General features: G+C 40.4%; 1 protein-coding gene across 8 annotated transcripts in view; it reads left to right on the forward strand.

Moving 5' to 3' along the window:
- Positions 1-23,733, forward strand: part of BNC2 (basonuclin 2) — a 479,630-nt gene that overhangs the window by 112,211 nt on the left and 343,686 nt on the right. The window contains exon 1 of one of the 8 annotated variants that reach the window (XM_044939820.2): positions 18,669-18,727. The exons of the other annotated variants lie outside the window; for them this stretch is intronic. The gene's annotated coding sequence lies outside the window, so the exon portion shown is untranslated. Of the gene's footprint in view, positions 1-18,668; positions 18,728-23,733 lie in introns of those variants that run through there. 8 annotated transcript variants of the gene reach the window in all.

Here is a 23,733-nt window from a genome sequence, read left to right on the forward strand (position 1 = left end):
AATGATTATAGCCCATGGGAAAAAAACCTGTTACTTTTACCGGGAGAATTTTGGTGTTTGTTTAAATATTAAGTTTTGGAGGGGGCCAGGTGGTGATTCTGGGACTCTTTGCATTTCAATACCTGAGCATATTTTAGTTTTTCTTAGTAATTTTTTTGAAAGGCACTAGTTTTATTTTTTTAACTAAAATATTAGTAATAACTTGATAATAGTTTAATGTTGAATGTTATATTTTTGTATATTTTTGAAAGCAAAATTTAGCTTTTATTCTTTGTTCCAGGGGTGAGTTTCTGCTGCTGAAGAGTAGATCTGAAATTTCATGTGTACTTTAAGAAAATTGTTGCCTTATGGGGCCCATTTTCAGGATCAAATCCAGTCACATTTTTAATTTATACAATAACATCGTAATACTAGAAATCCTCCTTAAAGTTTTTATCTCATAAGATCTATTTGTTTACTGTGTTTTTTTGGTGTGTGTATATATACATGTGTGTTCCTCATATCAGGGACAAAAATCTCTCAAATGGGTCTGAATGTAGACTATAACTGGAGTAAATATGTATAGTAGAACTTGGATATTAACAAAAGAATTAACAAAAGTTAATTCTTAAGTTTTTTTTGTTTTTGTTTTTTTGAGTTCAAGGAGTTCCTTTATTGACCATAAGCTTATTTGTGAAAGGGGACAGTGAAAATTAGCCTATTTCTGAAGTCACTGAGCTGTGAAGAACAAATCAAACTTAGCAAATTTAGATGCCAAATGTTACTATTGTGTCTTTAAAGCAGAAAGATAATTTTTTTTTATTTATTAAGGAAAATAATTTTAAGCATATACAGGTAAATGAACTCACCAGCTTGTATACTTCTACAGTAATAACATAGATGGGTTAAAAGTGTCCTGTTGGTGGGACTTCCTCAGTGGTCCAGCGGCTAAGACTCAGTGCTCACAGTGCAGGGGGTTGGGTTTGATCTCCCATCAGGGAACTAGATCCCACCTGCTGCCACTAAGATCTTGCATGCCGCAGCCAAAGATCCCGCATGCCAGAAGGTAAAAGATGATGTGTTTCAACTAAGACCTGGTGCAGCCAAATAAATAAAATGAAAAAAAAAATCATATTAGTCATTTAAGGAAGGAAATCCAAGCCACAATTATTATAAAAGATTTCTATTTTTGTTATATTAAGGGTGAGTCTTATAAAGGAGTTTATGAAATTGCCCTAAGTGCAGTGGTTATTAGCCAACAGAATTTATTGCATACTGACCTAGGTGATATTAATTTGGATGCATGGCAGGAATATACTCATGGCCTAATCACAGATTTTAGGTTGAGCTTCCTCCTAGATCAATGAGTTTGTGCTTCCAATTAATTAAAGAAAAAGTTCAGGAGGCCAAAAATTTCGAGAGAGAGACAGGGAGGTGAAATTTAGGTCACTTTTTTCTGGTTGTTATTCTGGGACACCATGCATAGTCTTTTTCTTAGTACAGAAAAATGACATCTGTAAGCCCATTTGGAGTTTTAAATGTAGTATAAGTGTAGTGCATCATGATAAGTATGCAAACACATTTTAAAACAGGGTATTGTATGGAAGTAATTACTGGCAGTGAGTGAGCTACACACCCCAAAGAATGGGTTGGGGCCAAAAAATGAAAGATTTCTAAATAGAATTACTTTCATGTGGGTGGGAAAGAGAGCAAGGTTAACTTTTATTAGGGACCAATCCCAGCTCTTAGTTTAATTATGATCACATACTTGGTAACCCAAATAAATAAGAAATAAAGAGATTTCATGTTAGGATGAGGCTATTTTTTTCCCCTTGGTACAGTCTTCCAGTGGGAAGTTACTGTTTTAAGGCAGGAGGGTATGACATACACGAACTTGAACATGGCCAATGCATGGACAGCTCTGCACTTTCAAACTTTGGGCCTTGTAATGGTTAACGATGTTGTGACACAATCCTTGATCATTCTTTAGCTGGGTATGTAGTGTTCATCTTTCACAGACTTCATAGAATGTAGGAAGGTTTGATTTTATCATCTGGAAATAACAGGCTCTGTAGTTTTCTCCCCTTCTCAGTCACCACGGAGAAGACCCTGTTAATAGGGTCTCTTTCCTTTCCCTTTCATCCTGTATATTTTGTTTATTCTCCAATGTCACATAATATCATCCTTATTTCAAGGCAGCTTTGCATTGTAATATTTGCCCAGGGAATGGGGGTTGGATCTTAAAAGTTGAGGGGAAGAAAATTGCTGTCTATGGAAATCATTTTTTATATGATCTCTGATAGCTTCTTTGGAGCCCTTTGGATGCCATCGATACCAATTTCAAATAGATTTCTTGCCTCAAACCAGTGTCACTATTACCCCCAAAGTGTTAGTCACCCAGTCGTGTCCAACTCTTTGTGATCCCATGGACTGTAGCCTGCCAGGCTCCTCTGTCCATGCGATTCTCCAGGCAAGAACGCTGGAGTGGGTTGCCATTCCCTTCTCCAGGGGATCTTCCTGACCCAGGAACTGAACGCTGGTCTTCTGCATTGCAGGCAGATTCTTTACTGTCTGAGCCACCAGGGAAGCCCATTATCCCCAAACCAGAGAGTTATTTTGGGTTAGACTTCACTGAGCAGCCATCCAGCAGCCCCTTAACTGTTATCAGGACACAGTATTGATGAGTGAGGCTTGGTCAAGTTACTTAACCTTTCTTCCTTGATTTTCTATCATGTCGACTGGAAATGATTATATCTGCCTTTGATCTCATAGAGATGCTTCAATCCATTAAAGTTATTAAGCACTTTAAGTAAGTATAAAACACTAGATGCAAGGCATCTTCATTACTGTTACCATAACTGTTACCTTAGTTACAGTGTCATATACAAAGGGGAGCTTTCCGAATGCTAAGTAGTTAAGTCTCAGAATGAGCTCTCTGGACTCAGTGGTTGATAGTGGACTTTAAGAGGTCGGGTTACCTATGTCCCTACTTTGGAGGCCAGGCTCTGTTCCTCCCAGCTTCTGTAAATTTGGGGAGCAAAAAGCAAATAACAAAACCAAGAACACAAAATTGAAAAAGAAAATCGAAGAGGCACTGGGAGATGTGTGTGGTCCACCTCCTATTCTTCCCCAGCAGCTGCTCTTGGTGCTGAGCCTCCTAAAGTGTCAACTCCTTTGGTACCTGTCCTGATCGTTCATCTCTCCTTACTGTGGAACGTGTGTTCAGGAGTTTTCAAGTGGATTGTGGGCTTTGAGTCATCCCCATTTACAAGGTTCATTTTCTTTTTTTTTTTTTTTTTTTTCTGAAATACTCTTTCTCTGAGAAAGAGAAAAAACGTTGAGGATGGAGTAGGTGAAGGTCTTTGAATGTTTTTGTTTAGTGTTCAAGGGCACTTGTGCAAGATGCCTGTTTTCTAGATTGCAGCCCCCTCTTGCATCTTGTTTTGAAGACTTCCTCCCTCACATCTCATATAACATTCCAAATTCTGTATGGCCTTGGATGGCCCCAGCTTGAGGAGGTCTGTGAGAACATAAAAGATCAACCCTCACCTCCCAGAGTGAAGGATTTGCTCTCTGGAACCCAGGCTCTTTTGCTGTCCCAGGTGTCCCTTTTCTAAAATGACCGACTCTGTCCTTTGTCCTTAACTTTCAGAAATGACCATCACCACATGTTCTTGCTTTTAAAGTTTTGATACTCTGATTTATTTTGTGTTTATTCCTATGCTTCATCTACATGTAGCTTGGTGGCATGTCCAATTGGGTCAGCTACAAAGCATTAGTCCCTCAGACACCTTAGCTTGTAGTTGATGAAGTACAAAGACTTGTGATATGGTCTGAAGTATAAGATATTTCTGTTCATCAAAAAAACTGTGTGAGGCAGACTTAGGGAATGAAGTATGGTTACCAGGGAGGAAGAATGAGGGGAAGGGATAGTTAGGGAGTTTGGAGTAGAAATGTACAGACTGCTGTATTTAAAATGGAGAACTAACAGAGACCTACTGTATAGCACAGGGAACTCTGCTCAGTGTTATGAGGCAGCCTTCCCCCCTAGTTCGGGGAAGAAGGGGTACGTGTATATGCATGGCTGAGTCCCTTCACTGTTCACCTGAAGCTATCACAACATTGTTAATTTCCTACACTTCAAAACAAAGTAAAAAGTTTAGAAAGAAAGACTCTGTGAAGAAGCCTACAGAAACAATTACAAGTACTGAAGAATTAAGAAGCTCTAAAATAAATATGGATTGGTAAAAAGAAATTAATTCAACATTTTTTAACCTTTCTTAAGTAGCTAGAATCCTAAAGTTGCAAGTAAGTTGCTTTTAAGTATGACTAGAGTGATATGATTTTCTAAGTCTCCCCTGCATCTCAAGTATTAAGGTCTAACAATGGATTTTCTGGTATTGATTTGTGTGGAAACTCTTAGATGAGATCATAGTTTTGTATTTAAAGAATCACTGTTTTGGGGGTGAAGAGGGGAAGAATACAATTACATGAAGTTGAGATTGTTGTGGAAAATCAAGGACATATGGTTGCATTGGTATAATATTGGTTTTTCAGAATCAAGAGTAACACAAGTGAAATTCCCTCTTAAATTGTGGCTTGCTGTTGCTACCTCATATACCTGAAGTATGTTTTTCTTTTAATACACATGTGTGGAGCTTGTGGAGTGTGGGTCAGGGCTAACAAATTGTTTTTTATTTAATGTTCTTATGTTTTTTGAACAGATACTGGAGCACCAACTGTTTCTCCCTTGTCTTTCTCTCCTTCTCCCCACATTTCTTGTCAAAAATTTCATATTCTGATTCAGTTATTCAATACAGTGTCATTATTCAACACAGAATAATATATTCTGTGTTACAGATGGATTCTTCACCATCTGAGCCACCAGGATAGCTCAAATAAATAGATGAATAAAATAAGTAATATAAAAATAAACTTTTCCTCTATTGAGAATGTATGATTTAGACCCCAAACTTGGATGTATTAGAGCCCCAACAGAATTTAAAGCCGTTTGCCATGCCGCTGTCTCCTTTGTGGTTAGATACATCTCCTGGGGCATTCACAAATGACTTAAAAGGATTCTTGTGATTTTTTTTTTTAATTTCCTAAGGGGTCAAATTGGATCAACCTTGGAGGTACCCCAGAACCAGTGGGGCAATGGAAATGGATGAGCATGAAACAGAAGCCAGCTATGTGGTTATAAGAATTTCCTAGTATTTGTGTTCTTGTAATTGATAGACAGAGTTGGATTTATCTTGGGTTGGGCTGTTTCTCAGAGAAGGCGATGGCACCCCACTCCAGTACTCTTGCCTGGAAAATCCCATGGACAGAGGAGCCTGGTAGGCTGCAGTCCATGGGGTCGTGAAGAGTCGGACACGACTGAGCGACTTCACTTTCACTTTTCACTTTCATGCATTGGAGAAGGAAATGGCAACCCACTCCAGTGTTCTTGCCTGGAGAATCCCAGGGACGGGGGAGCCTGGTGGGCTGCCGTTTATGGGGTCGCACAGAGTCAGACACGACTGAAGCGACTTAGCAGCAGCAGGGCTGTTTCTCAACCTTTTTTTTTCCACTATCAGGGCCTAAGCAGCTTTTTAGACATTTTGTCCTAATCATTGTCTACCCCCACAAACCTGCCATTAAATCCTAAGGATTAAGATTTTGTTGAATAGAGTTGAGCTTCCGAAGACCACAGGTAACTGTAATATCAAAAATAAATAAATGTGTGACTTGACCTAAGGTCTATGTGTTGGTCACTCAGTCGTGTCCAGCTCTTTGTGACTCCATGGACTGTAGCCCTCCAGGTTCCTGTGTCCATGGAATTCTCCAGGCAAGAATACTAAAGTAACCTTCCCTTCTCCAGGAAATCTTCCCGACCCAGGGATGGACCCTGGTCTCCTGCATTACATATGGATTCTTTACCATCTTAGCCACCAGAGTAGCTCAGATAAATAGAAGAATAAAGTAAGTAATATAAAAATAAGTTTTCCCCTGATTGAGAATGCATGATTTAGATCTCAAACTTGGATGTATTTAGTTAAGTTCAGTTCAGTCGCTCAATCGTGTCCAACTCTTTGTGACCTCATGAGTTGCAGCACGCCAGGCCTCCCTGTCAGTTTTATTGAAATCTAGTTGACATCTAGCATGTAAGTTTAAGGTCTGTGTGTGATGATTTGATACATGTATGTATTGTGAAATGATTACTACAGTCGGGCCAGCTAACACTTCCATCCCTTCACATAATTACCTTTTTTTGGTTGAAGATGCAAAAATTATTCAACCATTTGTCTATTTACTTTCCAGCCAATAGTGAGCACATTTTCTGAAAGTCACTAGCGAGTGCAGTTGTAGTTCTTTGGTAATTACTAGTCATCTTGAGAGGTTACGTAGCCTTTGCCTTTGCCACCTTAGTTTTTCATATGAAGATGGTCACTTAGCACCATGCCTAGATGAGTTTTGTTAGGAAACTTGTGTCCCGTTTTCCCCCACGGGTTGTGGGAGTGGATGGACTTGCAGCTGGTAGCTATCACAGATTTTTTACATTATAAAATTAATACATTCTTATTGCAAATAAAAATCAGAAAATTCTTAGCTCATAAGAGTTTCTCTAAGAATTGAGCCGCTCTGCGATATTTACATACTTCTAGCTTTAAGTGTGACTGAGGTATGATCTCACAGATTTAAAATATGTAATAATAAAACTAAATTATGTATAAATGGCATGATTATGAATGAAGGTTCTCTTAAAAATTTATTTTCAACCAGTATTTAGTATTCCTCTTTTTTTCTTCTTATGCATTGTGAAGGACATTAATACTGATTGAGGTTGAAAATGGCCAGTCCTTTTCTGTTTGAAACCTTACATTTTAACAAAATGATAAGATTTCAGAGATTAAGAAATTGGAAAAAAACCTGTTTGGTGGTTTTTCTATCCCTGAAGTCTTAAAAGTAACCATGTATGCTTTTCTTAAAGTCCTTTCTAATATATATACAGAAAACATACTACCCTTGAATAAAACAGCTTCAGGTGTGCTACTTAAAGATTCCTCTCTGAAAAAAACTTTTCGTAATGAAGTACAAAATGTTAGAAAGCAATTAACTAAATAAGTCTCAATTCCAATTACTAAGATTTTTGCATGAAAATCACATTTTCCTTCTTACTGAAGTATGAGATTCAAGCCAGCTGTTGCAGTGGTAACCTGTGATCCATTTCTGTACATTGCTTTTTGGTGTGAACTGAAACTGTTATCATGAAGTTAAGTGTTATAACCCACGTTAAGATGAATTAGTTTCCTGGAGTTTATCATAGGTAAAATCAGAACAGATTCCCTCTGGAATCTATGTTTATTGCAAAAACATACACTTTGACCCTAGAGTATTTCCTCTTTCATTTAAATGAAAGAAAAGTTAAATAGTAATTAAAAAAAAAAAAGGTTTATTTAAGTCTTACATCTGTGAATGTAAGTAAAGTTAATAGATTCTTCAGAGATTTTGATTGTGAAAATAAGATTGATACATGGTTCCTTATGTGTTATGTGTTAATTGCTCACTCATGTCTGACTCTGTGCGACCCCATGGATTGTAGCCCTGCAGGTGACTCTGTCCATGGATTTTCCAGGCAGGAATACTGGAGTGGGTTGCCATTCCCTTCTCCAGGGGATCTTCCCAACCCAATCTCCTGCATTGCAGGTGGATTCTTTATTTACCATATGAGCCACCAGAGATGCCATTAATTCTCATTTCAGTTCAGTCGTTCAGTCTTGTCCGACTTTTTGCGACCCCATGGACTGCAGCATGCCAGGCTTCCCTGTCCATCATCAACTCCTGGAGCTTACTCAAACTCATGTCCACTGAATTGGTGATGCCATCCAACCATCTCATCCTCTGTCATTCCCTTCTCCTTCTGCCTTCAGTCTTTCCCAGCATCAGGGTCTTTTCAAATGAGTCAGCTCTTCGCATCAGGTAGACAAAGGATTGGCGTTTCAGCTTCAGCATCAGTCCTTCCAATGAATATTCAGGACTGATTCTTAGGATGGACTGGTTGAATCTCCTTGCAGTCCATGGTACTCTCAAGAGTCTTCTCCAACACCACAGTTCAAGAGCATCAATTTTTCGGTGCTCAGCTTTCTTTATAGTTCAACTTTCACATCCATACACGACCACTGGAAAAACCATAGCTTTGACTAGATGGACCTTTGTTGGCAAAGTAATGTCTCTGCTTTTAATATGCTGTCTAGGTAGGTCATAACTTTTCTTCCAAGGAATACAGGTCTTTTAATTTCGTGGCTGCAGTCACCATCTGCAGTGATTTTGGAGCCCAAGAAAATAAAGTCTGTCACTGTTTGCATTGTTTCCCCATCTATTTGCCATGAAGTGATGGGACTGGATGCCATGACCTTCATTTTCTGAATGTTGAGTCTTAAGTCAACTTTTCCACTCTCCTCTTTCACTTTAATCAAGAGGCTCTTTAGTTCTTCTTCACTTTCTGCCATAAGCATGGTGTCATCTGCATATCTGAGGTTATTGATATTTCTCCCAGTAATCTTGATTCCAGCTTGGGCTTCATCCAGCCCAGCATTTCTCATGATGTACTCTGCATAGAAGTTAAATAAGCAGGGTGACAATATACAGCCTTGACATACTCCTTTGCTGATTTGGAGCCAGTCTGTTATTCCATGTCCAGTTCCAATTGTTACTTCTTGACCTGTATACAGATTTCTCAGGTGGCAGGTCAGGTGGTCTGGTATTCCCATCTCTTTAAGAATTTTCCACAGTTTGTTGTGGTCCACACAGTCAAAGGCTTTGGCATAGTCAATGAAGCAAGAGGAGATATTTTTCTGGAACTCCCACTTTTTTGATGATCCAGTGGATGTTTGCAATTTGATGTCTGGTTCCTTTGCCTTTTCTAAATCCAGGTTGAACATGTGGAAGTTCACGGTTCATGTACTGTTGAAGCCTGGCTTGGAGAATTTTGAGCATTACTTTACTAGCGTGTGAGATGAGCGCAATTGTGCAGTAGTTTGAGCATTCTTCGACATTGCCTTTCTTTGGGATTGGAATGAAGTCTGACCTTTTCTAGTCTTGTGGCCACTGCTGAGTTTTCCCAGTTTGCTTGTATACTGAGTGCAGCACTTTCACAGCATCATCTTTTAGAATTTGAAATAGCTCAACTGAGTTCCATCATCTCCACTAGCTTTGTTCATAGTGATGCTTCCCAAGGCCCACTTGACTTTGCATTCCAGGATGTCTGGCTTTAGGTGAGTGATCATACCATTGTGGTTATCTGGGTCATGAAGATATTTTTTGTATAGCTCTTCTGTGTATTCTTGCCACCTCTTCTTAATATCTTCTGCTTCTGTTAGGTCCATACTCTTTCTGCCCTTTATTGAGCCTATCTTTGCATGAAATTTTCCCTTGGTATCTCTTATTTTCTTGAAAAGATCTCTACTCTTTATTTTCTTCTATGCCTTTACATTGATCACTGAGGAAGGCTTCCTTATCTCTCTTTGCTATTCTTTGGAACTCTGCATTCAAATGGGTATATCTTCCTTTTCTCCTTTGCTTTTCACTTCTCTTCTTTTCACAGCTATTTGTACGGACTCTTCAGACAAGCATTTTACCTTTTTTTTCTTGGGGATGGTCTTGATAACTGCCTCCTGTACAGTGTCACGAACCTCTGTCCATAGTTCTTCAGGCACTCTGTCTATCAGATCTAATCTCTTGAATCTATGTGTCACTTCCACTGTATAATCATAAGGGATTTGATTTAGGTCATACCTGAATGGTCTAGTGGTTTTCCCTACTTTCTTCAATTTAAGGCTGAATTTGGCAATAAGGAGTTCATGATCTGAGCCACAGTCAGCTTTTGGTCTTGTTTTTGTTGACTCTATAGAGCTTCTCCATCTTTGGCTGCAAAGAATATAATCAATCTGATTTCAGTATTGAGCATTTGGTGATGTCCATGTGTAGAGTCTTCTCTTGTGTTGTTGGAAGAGGGTGTTTGCTATGACCTGTGCATTCTCTTGGCAAAACTCTATTAGCCTTTGTTGTGCTTCATTCTGTACTCCAAGGCCAAATTTGCCTGTTACTCCAGGTATTTCTTGACTTCCTACCTTTGCATTCCAGTCCCATATAGTGAAAAGGACATCTTTTTTGGGTGTTAGTTCTAGAAGGTCCTGTAGCTCTTCATAGAACTGTTCAACTTCAGCTTCCTTAGCATTACTGGTTGGGGCATAGACTTGGATTACTGTGATATTGAATGGTTTTCCTTGGAAATGAACAGAGATCATTGTGTCGGTTTTGAGATCCATGTACTGCACTTCGGACTCTTTTGTTGACTGTGATGGCTACCCCATTTCTTCTAAGGGATTCTTGCCCACAGTAGTAGATATAACGATCATCTGAGTTAAATTCACCCATTCCAGTCCATTTCAGTTAGCTGATTCCTAAAATGTCGATGTCTTGGCATTTCTTGTTTGACCACTTCCAATTTTCCTTGATTCATGGATGTAACATTCCAGGTTCCTATGCAATATTGCTCTTTACAGCATCGGACTCTGTTTCCATCACTGGTCACATCCAGAACTGGGTGTTTTTGCTTTGGCTCCGTCTTTACATTCTTTCTGGTAGCACTGATCTCCAGTAGCATTTTGGGCACCTACCGACCTGGGGAGTTCCTCTTTCAGTGTCCTATCTTTTTGCCTTTTCATACTGTTCATGGGATTCTCAAGGTAAGAATACTGAAGTGGTTTGCCATTCCCTTGTCCAGTGGACCACGTTTTGTCATAACTCTCCACCATGACCTGTCTGTCTTGGGTGGCCCTACACTGCATGGCTCATAGTTTCATTGAGTTAGACAAGGCTGTGGTCCATGTGATCAGATTCGTTAGTTTTCTGTGTTTGTGGTTTTCATTCTGTCTGCCCTCTAATGGAGAAGGATAAGAGGCTTATGGAAAGTTCCTGATGGGAGAGACTGACTGAGGGGGAAACTGGGTCTTGTTCAGATGGTCATTACTTCTCAGGTGAGAAATATTAACCTGAAAATTTTGCATGCTTTTTGTGTAAAATAAAAGCAGAATAATGCTTCCCCAGTCACATCCAGCTCTTAAAAACTTTTGAATATGTTACTTAATACAAGGGATTTTGCAGATATGATTAAGGTTAAATAATCTCTCCTTGAGATGAGGAGAGAACAACCGATTATCCAGGTGGACTCAATTTAATCACGTGACTCATTAAAGAACCTTTCTCAGCTGTGGTCAGAGAGACATGACTGGAAGAAAGGTTGGAGAGCTTCCGCATGGCTGGTTTGGAGATGGAACAAGGGGGCCCCAAGCCAAGGAAATATAGGCAGCCTTTAGAAGCTGAAAAAAGCCAGAAGATAGGTCTTCTCAAACCTCCTGAATGGACTGCAACTCTGCTAGCACCTTGATTTTAGTCCAGTGAGACCTGTGTTGGACTGCTGAGCAACAGAGCAGTAAGATAATTTACGTTTTAAGTCACTGAGATTGTGGTAATTTATTATGGCTGCTGTAGAAAACTAGTACTCCTTGCTTAGTGTTCGTAATTTGTTCAATAAAATGATTATTGAAATCTAAAGCTATGAAGGAACAAAAGGAACCTGGTAAGATGTCAAGTATTTGGTATTTTGTAGGATTTCCTTACATATGGATTGGTACAATTCATTTTCTGTTAAATCACAGAACAAGTTCACTTTGGCCTTGGATCGTGATTTTTTTTTTTTTTCCAGTGTTACTGTCATACTAGGAACATAGTAGGCTTTCAATAAAGATTGAAAGAAATTTAAGTTATGCGGTCAAGCTCTGCATTGGCTCTTGTTAGCAGTGAGTTTGGAGAAAGTGGCTTGAGGAAAATTGGGAACATAGGTACTTACATTAGGTGTGAAAAGTGTCCACAAGCTTTTGACGAATCTCACAATTATAAGTCTGTTATGTTTGACAGTTGTCAAGGAATTGCTCAAGGCTTATTGGACTCAGACCCCGGGGTATAACTGAGTTCATCTGTGTCTTGATAAGCTATGGGTACTAGTGGTAGCCGAAGAGCGGTGGTGTTGGGAAGCCTTAATCTTTCAGGCAGTGTTTTGCTTTGTAATTAGTTGAAAAAGGACAAGCCCTCGATATATTGTACCATACAGCAAGAGATTTAAAATCACAGTAAAGCTGTACAACAAAACTTTAAATCCCGCTTGAGCTATTTTTCCACTTTGCCTGGCTAGTAAGTTGGGAATATTCAATCAGAAATATTTGTTGAATCTGTTTGTATGAGGCACTGAGGTTATAGGTGTAAACACACTGCATTTCTGTTTTTGAGCTTCCCTGGTGGCTCGGCTCGTAAAGAATCCGCCTGCAGTGTGGGAGACCTGGGTTTGATCCCTGGATTGGGTAGATCCCCTGGAGAAGGGAAAGGCTACCCACTCCAGTATTCTGGCCTGGAGAATTCCTTGGGGTCACAAGGAGTCGGACAAGACTGAGTGACTTTGGCTTCACTTCATATGGTGTAAAGAACTCTTGCCATCATAGTGCTTCTTGCCCCAGAGGGAAGATAGAAATTAAGTAGTTTCAAGTGCTGAGAGGAAGTACAGGATGCTGTTGGAGTGGATGATAACATACTCTAGTCCAGGGAAAGATGCCATCTCTGAGGGCAAGGGGAGGTTCAGGAAAGGAGAAACGGAAAGGGCTTCGTGTTATATAATGTTGTATGTCACATATACCTCAAAAAAGATGGCAGTCTCTACAGGGGTAGTGGCCACAGGAATGGAGAGTAGATGGTCCAGAGATAATTTATTTGAGAGATAAACTGGAAGCTATTTGGAGGTTGCATAGCTCAACTATAGCTCAAAAGGTTGCATAGATGTCAGGAGGAGCGGGGAGTGGTTGGGGAAATAAAATAATCCTGCTAACAAAAAGACACTTTTTATCCACATAGAATAGAGAAAAAAGAACCCAACTTATTATTGAGTAGAAATTCACAGATTTGTATGTGTGTAGAATAACATAAAAGTGACTGTAAAGTTGGGACCAATCTCACAGTTTAAGGTAACGTCTCATCTCGTTGAGAGATAAAAGGCTTCCCCCTGTGACAGTCTTCTGCACATCTCATGAGCTAATCCTGGAGGTTTGTTTTCACACATCAAGGTGATTTGGCAGGTGACCTTGGTGTTCTCTGCACCGTGAAAACTCGAATCTGGACATACTTCCTAGAGAGGTTTATCTTTGTTCTAAAATTTAGAGTGTGTGCATGCTAAGTCGCTTCAGTTGTGTCTGAATCTGTGTGACGCTATGGACTGCAACATGCCGGTCCCTGGAATTCTCTTGTCATGGAATTTTCCAGGCAAGAATACTGGAGTGGGTTGCCTCTGCCCACCTCCAGGGGATCTTCCCAATCCATGGATGGAACCCATGACTCTTATGTCTCCTACATTGGCAGGTGTTTTCTTTCCCACTAGTGCCACCTGGGAAGCCCAAAGGTTAGAGAAGGAAGGATAAAATAGGTTTTTGGGTTTTTTTGCCCTTCATACGTGGAGAAAATTATTTTCCAAGCACTCAGTGGCCAATGGTGTCATTTACTGAGGTGGGTGGTTCTGGAGAAGGAGCGTATTAGCGGGTCATAGAGCCACACAAATAATCTAATAGGAGTCTAATAGGAACTGCTGGGTGTGAAGTTCCTATTAGACCTTACCCTGGAGGGGTACATGTACACCTTGAATGCATCTGTGGTGTACAAGAGTGATACAGGCTGCGGATGTGGGTTTGGTGGCTCTGAGCAGTCAGCTGGTATGTCAAGTCTCGGAGTAGACTGGCTTGTCTTGGGAGATGGAAAGTGGGGTGGTGAAGGAAGAGAGAAATCATGCCATTGTTTGTGTAATAATGGAGTTGACATCAGTAGGTGACCCTTGATAACTAGTACTGAAGGTGTAGTCATAGCCATGATCAGCATTTCATTTTTTTGATTCCTTTTCCTGGGCAGTGTAGCTGGAAACTTAGGTCCCACACCCCGGTATGGTAGTCTGTTGCTTTCTGTACTCTGTACAGTCTCCTCCATCTCCCGTATCTTCCCTTGACTCCTTTCCCTGCACCTGTGCTTCTTTTGTACCCTCTCCTTTTGGGTCCGGGTATCTTTTCATGCTGTCTTGATCTCTCTCTCTGTCTGAACTTTTGCTTATTTGGAAGTATTTCACGTTGTTTCCACTTGTAACTTATCGATGTTTATATTCCCCTTCTCAGAGTCAGGTGTTCCTTTACTGGTTTATTTATTTGGTCTGGCATGTGCCAGCTTTTGAGGCAATAGCACAGATGGGATGCTTGCCTCTGAGTGTGGACGAGATGCAGAGAATGGCTGTGTGGCTGGAAGTGGAGGTGAAGGAAGAAATATCTTGCCGGGAAGAAATCCATGACAGTGGGGCCCACTGTCTCCAGCTATTTCTTGAGTGCTGTTGCTGCTACTGCTAAGTCACTTCAGTCGTGTCCGACTCTGCGTGACCCCATAGACGTCAGCCCACCAGGCTCCTCCGTCCCTGGAATTCTCCAGGCAAGAAAACTGGAGTGGGTTGCCATTTCCTTCTCCAGTGCATGAAAGTGAAAAAGTGAAAGTAGATGCACTTAATAATGACCTTAGTGAAGCAGTTGCTATGCATTGAAAAGGGAATGGTTTTTTATTTTTGTACTTAAAATTGAAGGCAAATTGGAAAATGAAATTCAGGGGGAAAAGGACCCTTCCATTCATATTTGCAAAAAATATTTTGATCTAGGTTAAAATAGAGACCATCTTTACCCTTATATTGTATTGGACAACTCAGTTTGCATGTTGGTTGAGATGGGGGCAGCTTTGCTAAATCATGTATGGATAAATCCTACAGTTGCTGGGAAAGGCTGAGGTTCCTTACTCAGAAACACTTTAGCCTCCTGGAGGTTTGGCACGTAGAAAAAGGACAGGTGGAAGTGGTGTTCAGGGACATCTTTTCATTTTATGAAGCGAAGTGGCTGTGAACTAAAGTATAAACACAAACAGGAGAGTGAGCAGTGATGACTTGGACAAAGATTTTACCAACTGGCTGTGTGAAATATTTGGTACATGAACCATTTTACTGGGTTTGTCTCAAGACAGTATTTCTGTTGTGAGAGTGTTGGTGAATAATGCCCCCTTCCCTAGAGGCAGGGGGAGCGGTCACAGGCTGAGAGCAGGCACGTGGGGCCTGTCGCTTCGTTGGAGTTCATCTTGGCTGGAACCACACTGACTCCTTATTTGTGACAGAGGTCCTGAGTGTCTGCACTTTGACAGATGGAGGCCTGGGAGAACTGAGTAAGGGAGGGACATTTGGAGTGATTCATTTCAAGTGATATCTAAAGTAATGGGTTGCTGGAAAGATCCATCTGCCCCACATCACAAAGAATGTAACTATGTATCGTTTTCAAAGTTTATTTTGAAGGAGGGTGGAGTTCTCAATGGAGGAGAGGGTGGTGGTGAGAAAATAAGGTTGTTTTTAAAGGAATATTTATGAAGCTTCAGAGACGGGGCAGACTGGGCTTGCTGATTGATACCCGGGATATGTTTTTATTGTCTAGCAAAATATTGGACGCAGCTGTATGTAGAAGAGTTCCCCTTTGCCGGTGCAAGCGTTCCCGTCAAAAACCCGAGTCCATTACCCCTTGCCGTACAACTTGTTTGATGAAATAGTGAACACAATTCCACCACAGATTTAAGAACTATTTATGTGAATTTTATTTCCTTGTTCAGTCACTGAATCATACTGTACTGTTGGCATGGTAAGGTTTGTAATTTGTTTTCCTGTGCGCAGAGTGCTTTTCTTCCGCTGAATGTTCGCTTCTGCATACTTTTTTCAGTTAGGCATTATGTCATTACCAAGATATACAGTTATTTAATAATGATTTATTGTAGTCATTTATTCTACCAGCTGTGGCACATTTTCAGTGGAATTTGTACATCAGATTTATACAGAAATTTACCAGGACATGCATTTCACAATTTAATAAAACATACTCCAAAATCTTTTTTTTTTGAAATGGGTAGTTTTATGCTGACACATTGGGTGGAAGTGTTACCTTAACAACCCTTGTTAGTGTTCAAACTCTGCCGTGTCTATCCCACAACCATCAAAAGAGGAATCTCTAAGGTCTGTTAGAACCCACTTTTGGGCGGTCCGCTTTGCTTCCAGACCATTAATGTCATGTTATGTTTGACCTGGGATGTTCACATGTTATTAAAGGCCAGAGAAACATCCTGACACGAGGCTCTGTGCATTTCCATATGTTTTAATCACTATTAAAATACGCATCCAGAGTCATTACAGAGGGGATCTAGTAGATTAAGCTCATTGTGAGGCCTACGTGTCACACTTTCTCTCCCTTCTCAGAATTTACCGGCCACTAACCATGTGGAATACATTTAGCTTTGGCAGAATTACCAGCTCACACTCCTCTCGCAATTTCTTTGTTATGATACAGATACAAGTTATTATATTTTCCTTTTTTCTTTCTTTTTTAAAAAATATTGTTGAGATTTTGTTTGTGTACTTTGTGGTATATATTGGTTTAGAGAAGGACAGAATTTAGAAAAGGAGCGTGTACAGATCCTTTATAACTCGTAATTTGTTTTTGATCTGGCAGTTGGAGAGTCTGTCTTTGAAATGCCCAATTGCCAAGTAATTTGTAAAAGTGACTTGTTTTCTAAGACTGCATGAGAATTTTAGTTCTGAGATGAGACTATGAATTCCCAGCTCCAGTCAGCTGGCAATTTTGTCAACAGCAGCGTGGACCATCTCGTTTGACTTACTACTTCCGCCCCAACACATAGTCTTCATCGACCAGTTATTTTAATATTTGTGAAGACATGGTCTTAATGTGCCTTTAAGCTGAAGTTTACGTGATACTTTATTGTATTTAAGGCAGTAGACTTGGCCCTATCTAAGATGGAAACCAAGTGTTTGAAAATATTGCAGCCTACTAAATTTTTGTAGTAGTTTGTATTTGTTTAACACGTTCAGGCACTCCTTAGGCAGGATGTAACAACAAAGAGTCAAAGCAACTTGTCATCTGAAATGTAATCCCCCCCCCTTTTTTGGTCACATATGTGACAGAGTGAACAGTTTGTCCTCCGATCTCTAATTTCTTAACAGATAGTTTCAAACTTGCTTAGAAATATCACGCAACAGTTAATTATGTCATCAGATCGGAATTCAAGTCACAGTACATTAAAAAGATGCTTTAACCTCATCTAATGAAAATATTAAAATAAAGTTAATAAAAACATGTACATAGTGTTGAGCTCTGGAGTTCATCTTGCGTGAACTAATATTTCTAGAAAAACTGTTACAACTTTTTATGATGCAGTTGTGTGCTATATGGACGAATGACTCCATGGTATTTGGTATTTATTTTTATTTTGAGAAAAAGAAATCTGTAAGGCAAGAGAAACCGGGAGAGGTATTTTTAAAAAATATTTATTTGGCTGCGCCAGGTCTTCGTTGCGTCATGCACGATATTCAGTCTTAGTTGCAGGATGTGGGATCTAGTTCCCTGACCAGGGATTGAATGTGGGTCCCTTGCACTGGGGGGAGCTTGGAGTCTTAGCCGCTGGACCATGAGGCAAGTCCCAAGGGGTTTTTTTGAAAGGGAACAGAGATGACTTTTCTTGAGAGACTTCATTGTTGATCTCTTTGGTGTGGTGCAACATTTTCCTTAAAGGCACTTAGCACTTACACAATAAAAAGATCGTGGAGAAAGACTGAGCTCTTTTACATTTTTTCATTCAGTACTCCAGTGCTCAAAATACACTAGGTATCTTTACCAACTTTAAACTGCAAAAAGAAAGACAATTTTATGTAAGTTCCTAGTTCTGGATTTAGTTTTGGCCTTATCAGTGTTTTCAGGTTTTTATTCTGGGCTTACCTGAAAAACTTTTTAAATTGATACATTTGAACTTAAAAAGGAAGGCAGAGTTCAGGGACAACAAATTGGTTTCATCTTGTGGGTGGATTTTGACTGACTGGTGGTGAATGATTTAAGAGGCTGAGGTGGATCAGGAGGGGGAAAAAAAAGTTCTTGCTCAGTTAGCAATGCCTTCTATAGCTGCTGAGGGAACAGTCAATGGAAACTTGACCTGGATTACTCTCCCTTGCAGAGAAACTCCCGGAAGTTACTATAATCCTTCATGCAGTCATCATGTGTTCATATCTTCAACAAAGTTTCTTAAAACAGGCCTGAATGCCAGGCAGCGTGCCAAGCATGGCAAAAATAAGGAGGTGGAGCAGACATGAATTTACTTTCAATCCTTGATGGGCAGGAGGCTTAATTGTTCATTAGTAAAAATGCAAAGTGTGGTAGGCAGCAGTTTTGGAGAGATGATGATGGTCCAGCTGAGAGAGGTGGACTTCTAAGCAAGTTGTAAGGTAGGAAGATATTTAGTTGCAGAAATCTGGCAGATTCTAGAGCTACATTGTGTTTGCTGATTGGGTATGCCAAGCGTTCTGGAGGGATGCCCATTTCTGTTGGACAGTGATAGCTGATCCCCTTGTCAAATGTATATATAAAACATTTTCCATGTGCTCAGTCACTTCAGTTGTGTCCGACTCTTTGTGCCTTCAGGGACCAAAGCCCACCAGGCTCCTCTGTCCATGGGATTCTCCAGGCAAGAATACTGGAGTGGGTTGCCATGCCCTCTTCGAGGAGATCTTCCTGATTCAGGGATTGAACCTGCATCTCCTGCATTGCAGGTGGGTTCTTGACTTGCTGAGCCATTGTGGAAGCCCCATAACATTTCCACAGTGCAAGGCAAACACTGGAAGGTGCTGGGAGGCAGAGGATATGACCAGGCTTCCGTATGAGCGATAAAGCCATTTCATGTTGGATGAGATTTCAGCCAGAAATACATGGTAAAGAATGGAGGATAAACATATTTCAGTGTTTAGATTTTTATTGGAAGTCTGCATTCAAATGGGTATATCTTTCCTTTTCTCCTTTGCCTTTTGCTTCTCTTCTTTTCACAGCTATTTGTGAGGCCTCGTGAGACATCCATTTTGCCTTTGTGCATTTCTTTTTCTTGGGGATGGTCTTGATCACTCCCTCCTGTACAGTGTCACAAACCTCTGTCCATAGTTCTTCAGGCACTCTGTCTGTCAGATCTAATCCCTTGAATCTATTTGTCACTTCCACTGTATAATCATAAAGGATTTGATTTAGGTCATACCTGAATGGTCTAGTGGTTTTTCCTACTTTCTTCAATTTAAGTCTGAATTTGGCAATAAGGAATTCATGATCTAAGTCACAGTCAGCTCTTGGTCTTGTTTTTGTTGACTGTACAGAGCTTATCCAGTTTTGGCTGCAAAGAATATAATCAGTCTGACTTTGGTATTGACCATCTAGTGATGTCCTTGTGTAGAGGCTTCTCTTGTGTCGTTGGAAGAGGGTGTTTTCTATGGCAAGTATGTTCTCTTGGCAAAACTCTGTTAGCCTTTGACCTGTTTCATTTTGTATTCCAAGGCCAAAGTTGCCTGTACTCCAGTTATCTCTTGACTTCCTACTTTTGCATTCTAGTCCCCTATAATAAAGGCAAAGGAGAAAAGGAAAGATATACCCACTTGAATGCAGAGTTCCAGAGAATAGCAAGAAGAGATAAGAAAGCTTTCCTCAGCGATCAATGCAAAGAAAGAGGAAAACAATAGAATGGGAAAGACTATAGATCTCTTCATGAAAATTAGATACCAAAGGAAAATTTCATGCAAAGATGGGTACAATAAAGGGCAGAAATGGTGTGGACCTAACAGAAGCAAAAGATATTAAGAAGAGGTGGCAAGAATACACAGAAGAACTGTACAAAAAAGGTCTTCATGACCAAGATAATCATGATAATGTGATCACTCACCTAAAGCCAGACATCCTGGAATGTGAAGTCAAGTGGGCCTTAAGAAGCATCACTACGAACAAAGCTAGTGCAGGTGATGGAATTCCAGTTGAGCTATTTCAAATCCTAAAAGATGATGCTGTGAAAGTGCTGCACTCAGTATGCAAGCAAATTGGGAAAATTCAGCAGTGCCCACAAGACTAGAAAGGGTCAATTTTCATTCCAATCCCAAAGTAAGGCAATGCCAAAGAATGTTCAAACTACTGCACAATTGCACTCATCTCACACACTAGCAAAATAGTGCTCAAAATTCTCCAAGCCAGGCTTCAACAGTACGTGAACCGTGAACTTGCACATGTTCATGCTGGATTTAGAAAAGGCAGAGGAACCAGAGATCAAATTGCAACTTCCATGGGATCATCAAAAAAGCACGAGTGTTCCAGAAAAACAGCTACTTCTGCCTTATTGACTATGCCAAAGCCTTTGACTGTGTGGATGACAACAAACTGTGGAAAATTCTTAAAGAGATGGGAACACCAGACCACCTGACCTGCCTCCTGAGAAATCTGTATACAGATCAAGAAGCAACAGTTAGAGCTAGACATGGAACAACAGACTGGTTCCAGATAGAGAAAGGAGTACGTCAAGGCTGTGTATTGTCACCCTGCTTATTTAACTTATATGCAGAGTGCATCATGTGAAATGCTGGGCTGGATGAAACACAAGCTGGAATCAAGATTGCCGAGAGAAATATCAATAGCCTCAGATATGCAGATGACACCACACTTATGGCAGAAAGCAAAGAAGTACTAAAGAGTCTCTTTTTTTTTTATTTTATTTTTTTAAGAGTCTCTTGATGAAAGTGAAAGAGGAGAGTGAAAAAGTTGGCTTAGAACTCAAGATTCAGAAAACTAAGATCATGGCATTCGGTCCCATCACTACATGGCAAATAGATGGGGAAACCATGGAAACATTGGCAGACTTTATATTTTAGGGCTCCAAAATCACTGCAGATGGTGACTGCAGCCTTGAAATTAAGAGACACATGCTCCTTGGAAGAAAAGCTATGACCAACCTAGACAGCATATTAAAAAAGCAGAGGCATTACTTTGCCAACAAAGCTCCGTCCAGTGAAAGCTGTGGTTTTAATACTAGTCATGTATGGATGTGAGAGTTGGACTATAAAGAAAGCTGAGCGCCGAAGAATTCATGCTTTCGTTCTGCGGTATTGGAGAAGACTTTTGAGATTCCCTTGGACTGCAAGGAGATCCAACCAGTCCATCCTAAAGGAAAGCAGTCCTGAATATTCATTGGAGGGACTGATGCTGAAGCTGAAACTCCAATACTTTGATCACCTTATGCGAAGAAGAACCAACTCATTGGAAAAGACCCTGATGCTGGGAAAGATTGAAGGAGGAGAAGGGGACGACAGAGGATGAAATGGTTGGATGGCCTCACCAACACAATGGATGTGAGTTTGAGTAGGCTCTGGAGGGAGGCCTGATGTGCTGCAGTCCATGGGGTCGCAGGGAGTCAGACATGACTGAGTGACTGAACTGAACTGACACTTTTATTAATGATAGAGACTACATTTTAGGTAGAAATATTTAACTCTCCAGTACTTGTATTGATATCACATAGGTGTAAAATATCAAATTTTATCTAATACATGCAGTTGTTTTGGGAGGTTCCTCTACCATCATTTACCCAACTCCAGTGTTCTTGCCTGGAGAATCCCAGGGACAGGGGAGCCTGGTGGGCTGCCGTCTATGGGGTCGCACAGAGTCGGACAGGACTGAAGCGACTTAGCAGCAGCAGCAGGTACCACCATTTATCCTAACTAGAAATCATTAAATTGTGTTTGCCTCCTTTTATCTTGAAAGGTAAAATAAGATAGAATTAAGTATCAGTTCTTACAGATCCTTTGGAAAACGAAACAACTCAAAATTGTTTCATTGTTTCTTACTGTTACCTACTGTAGGTTTTCCTGCCCCATGATGGACTGTCCATTATCTGTTAGTGTCTGGTATCTGTTAGTGCCTGTATAGCATCGTATTGAGTTGCCCCTGACATAAACAGATGCAAACCCAACGAGCTTCCTTGCTCTTGGAGCTAACATTCTAAGGGGATGTTTGAACATGACACACATCCCCTAATTGAAAACTTCTGCCTCACAGCTCTGTCTTTCTGGTACATCCTTGCACACTGTCCAGAGATGAAACACAGCTTCCATTCTTTAACTTTTCAGAAATGTAAAGTCTCAATTTCAAGGCCTCTACAGTTTGCCTGTGTATTAACTAATTTCTTAACTTAGAGACATCCTACATCAGCCTAAGGAGTGCTGCTTTGTTATAGTATTTTTATTTATGCCCTTCTACCCTTTGAAATGTTCTCTTTGTCTTTTGATATTCTCCTTAGAAAGGATGTCTTTGATATTCTCCCCAAGAGAATAAGTCACCCTAAGTCAGGTGGAAATAGAGGGCCTGGTCCTTCGTGTGCTCAACTCTTTCCAAATATGAGCACAGTTAAGAACCAGGGAAAAAAGGTGCTTTTGAGCACCCTAAAGAGACGCAATAAAGCATCTAAGCTTAGATGTTCCCCTCACAGTGTGTTTTGCTAATTGCTATTACACAAATAGTGTAAGAAGTGAGAAAAAGTGTTGGGCAGCCTATTTGGAGAAAACAGACTTCCCATCCCTCCTTAAAAGTAATCTGCTGTTAACCAAATTCTTAAAGGTATTTCCAGAAATTGTTTACTGCAAATATAGAAGTATTTATTAGCCCTCCCCAGGTTTTTACTTCTTTGCACTATATTTATGGTTCTTTTCCTTGCTTCTTACTCATGATATATTTGGAGGTGTTCCTTATCACTAGTCATCCCCCCTTATCTGCTGCTGCTGCTAAGGTGCTTCAGTCGTGTCCGACTCTGTGCGGACCCCATAGACAGGCTCCCCCGTCCCTGGGATTCTCCAGGCAAGAACACTAGAGTGGGTTGCCATTTCCTTCTCCAGTGCATGAAAGTGAAAAGTGAAAGTGAAGTCACTCAGTCATGTCCGACTCTTAGTGACCCCATGGACTGCAGCCCATCAGGCTCCTCCTCCATGGGATTTTCCAGGCAAGAGTACTGGAGTGGGGTGCCATTGCCTTCTCCACCCCCCTTATGTATGGGGGATATACACACATACCTCCGATAAAGTTTAATTGATAAATAAGACACAGTAAGAGATTGACAACAGTAACTAATGATAGATAATTATAGCAGTGTACTATAACAAGTTATATGAATGGAGTCTCTTTACTCTCAAAATATTGGGTTTGCCAATAAGTTTGTTTGGGTTTTTCTATCAGATGTAACAGAAAAACCCAACTGAACTTTTTGGCCAACCCAATACATATGTACAAATTTAATGCCTTTTCCATCTTACCTATACCCTAGACCTTAATGGTAGTTTAGGAATGTGGTAGCAAAATTAGCTCAAATTTCTTTTTCCTTCTTCACAGTTTTACAGATAGAAGATTCATTCTTATCTTAGATCTTAGCAACCTTGGCATATGATATTTTCCCCTTATTAAGTCAAGAATTTTCACCTTTCTATGCACAGGAAGCTTATTTAAAGCTTCTCTATGGCGTATCTGAATTGCCAGCATCACCACTCTCATGCTTTGGGGCCCTCAGTAAGTAAAATAAGGACAACTTAAATACGAGCACACTGATAGTGCAAGAGCCGCTGTGATAACTCAGGTGGCTACCAAGTAAAATAAGGATGACTTAAACATGAGCACCCTGATACCACGAGAGTCACTGAGATAACCCAGGTGCTTACCAAGTGACCAGGGGACTGAGCGCACTGCACAGAGGTGTGACTCCCCTCCCAAACAG

This window comes from Bubalus bubalis, chromosome 3 (genome assembly GCF_019923935.1).
Source record: "Bubalus bubalis isolate 160015118507 breed Murrah chromosome 3, NDDB_SH_1, whole genome shotgun sequence".
Taxonomy (NCBI): Eukaryota; Metazoa; Chordata; class Mammalia; order Artiodactyla; family Bovidae; genus Bubalus; species Bubalus bubalis.